At 53.7% G+C, this 2,654-nt stretch overlaps 1 pseudogene; it reads right to left on the reverse strand.

The window, feature by feature from the left end:
* Nucleotides 1-216: 216 nt before the first annotated feature.
* LOC123941346 lies at nt 217-1,176 on the reverse strand (annotated as a pseudogene).
* Nucleotides 1,177-2,654: the final 1,478 nt, after the last annotated feature.

The raw sequence follows: 2,654 nt of genomic DNA on the forward strand, positions 1-2,654 counted from the left end.
GGACTGTGGGTCCCTGGACTTCCAAGGCTGCTGTGGCTACAGACACTTCTTGGTTCTCTTGGCACTGGTTCCCCAACAGATAGTAGTGGTGGGAAGGGGTAGACTCAGAAAGCAGCACCTGCCCTGGGAGCTTCCCAGGCTGTGGCGGAGAGTAGCCGGCCTGGGGTGGAGGCAGTTGGGTCTGAGGAGCGGCTGACCCACACATCACTGAGGTTCTCACCGGAAAAGGGCATCTAGATCCCAGAGCAGCCCTGGGAGGTGGGGTTTCAGAAGTCACCCCCCAAATAGGCTGGGCTGGTTGAAGGTGGGCACCGGGGATAGGATGTGGGTGGTGGGGGAGCCAAGGGCATTACCACATTGGGAGGGTGGACGGGCAGTAGGAGGTGGACATCTGCCCCTGAGGTGAGGCCCTGTGACTCACACTGGACAGTCCCCCAGGGTCTTGGGTATCCTATGGGAAGTAGAGGGGGCAGGCTTTGTGGTCAGGGGAGAGGGGGGAGGGCCTACTGGTTCCCCCCACTCCCAGAAGGCTGCCCCCTACTCTCCTAGGAGGGACAGAAGGGCCACAAAGTTCTCTCAGAGGGCAGGGGTGGAGCGGGCACCAAGTCCTCCCCACCATGCCCAAAGCCTGCCCTACCTGGGCTGCTCCTGGTACCCTCATCCTAAGGTTCCCTAGCAGAAACTTTATTCTGAGGTCCTCACTGGGAGGAGGCTGGGGACTGGGAAGCGGCTGGGGACTGGTCTGCCAGTAGGGCCAGCCGTGCATCACGCAAGGGCCCAGGTCCTTGGCAAAGGCTCCCTGCACGTCCCTGACCTGGCACAGGGCTGTGTTCTGCAGCCGCAGCACGTAGGCCACGATCGGGCTCATGGCGACTGGCACCCACAAGTTGCCAGTGGCCTGGGGCTTCGCAAGCTTTTTAGGCACCTTGTGGCCACATCAGAAGTAGAGGTTGGAGGAGAGATTGCGGCAGGTGGAATCCGTCCAGTCCTCGTGGTCGGCCCTGAAGATGGGGCCCAGGGCTGGACCCCACGGATGATCTGGGCCAGTTTTAGCCTGCGTGGGTGGGTGGGGGGGTCCTCGCATGCCGCAGGTATCTCCTCCCTCCTCTCCGGAGGCTGGGAGGAGGACCCCGACCGACCTGGAAGCCCCAGGCCTGGGTGGCTGCCCCACCCCATGCGGGGCTGAGAAACACGGTGCGCAGGGGCCGCCCCACGCAGAGGGCGGGGCGCAAGGCCGTGGAGAAGTGTGGTGGAGAACTGTGGGGACAGAGGGCTGGAGGCCTGAGGATGCTTCCAGGACTTTGCAGTTCGGCACATCCGCCATGCACTCTCTTCCCTTTGGGAATTGTCTCTCTTTCACTCTCCTCTTTACCCTCTCACCTCCAGCCTTATTCCTCGCCGTGACCTCCCACTCATCTTGCCAGTTTTTGTTTTCTGCTTCAAGGGGTTCTTCTCTGAAATTCCCTCTCCCTCCAAAAATATCTGATTTGTGCACACTATAGCTCCTCTAGGCTAGTACCTAGAATACTGTATTTTAATTGCTTATTCATCTATATCTCCCACTATTTCATGAAATCCATGAAGGCGTAGGGCTCTAGCTGCCTCGTTCATTGTTGTGCTCGCAGTGCTTAGGACAACGCTTGGAATACACTAAGTGTTAATCAGTATTTGTAGCAGAGAGTGTAGGGTGATGGTAAGGTAAACGAAGAGGAACCAAACTGTCTGGATTCAAATTCCGAGGCCCCAATTATTTGCTGTATAATCTTGGATAAGTTACTCAACTCTCTCTATTCAGCTTTCTTATCTGTAAGACAGAGATTGTAATAGTGCTCACCTGATGTGGGCGTTGTGAGCACCGAATTGATACACAGAAAGTATTCAGAACAACACCTGGCACAGTAAACACCCAACTGACTCCTCCTATGTCAACGTCCTGGATGTGGCCATCAAAATAATAGGAGTCTTATCCACCTGTCACCTAGCCATCTGTATCTAGACATGTATCTTTAGCTGAAAATGGTCACACTTTTATGAATCAGTTGGGCATGTTAAATTGAAACTGAGACTCAGTTAGTTGGAACACATTCCCCATTCGAATAATAGAAACATCAGGGGTGCCTGGGTGTCTCAGTCGGTTAAGGGTCTGCCTTCGGCTCAGGTCATGGTCCCAGGGTCCTGAGATCAAGTCCCGCATGGGGCTGCTTGCTCAGAGGGAGCCTGCTTCTTCCTCTGTCGCCAGCTCCCCCTGCTTGTGCTCTCTCTTTGTGTCAAATAAATAAGGGAAGTCTTAAAAAAAAAGTTGAATAATAAAAACATCTACCTGGAGTTTGTGACGTGGAGAGCACACCTGTGTGCCCTTCTATACATTGGCCGGTGTTGGTTCATCTTTTTTTCCAGTCTGTTCTTACAGTGATCTCACCCAGCCCTGCCAGCAGTGAATTCAGCTATCACACTGGCCATGTCCGCCTTTATATCCATCTCTAACACCTGGCATTAGCAGGTTTACTGAATTTTCAAATTAGAGCTTTCCTTAATTTTTAGCAGCTTGAAATGGCCCTTCATCTACACAGTGTGACCTGAGGCGGAGGCAGTCACACCCTTTTTTTTTTTTTTTTTCCCAAGGAGATGATTTCCAACCATCTTTTTAAAGTAGG

This window comes from Meles meles, chromosome 5 (assembly GCF_922984935.1).
Source record: "Meles meles chromosome 5, mMelMel3.1 paternal haplotype, whole genome shotgun sequence".
NCBI lineage: Eukaryota > Metazoa > Chordata > Mammalia > Carnivora > Mustelidae > Meles > Meles meles.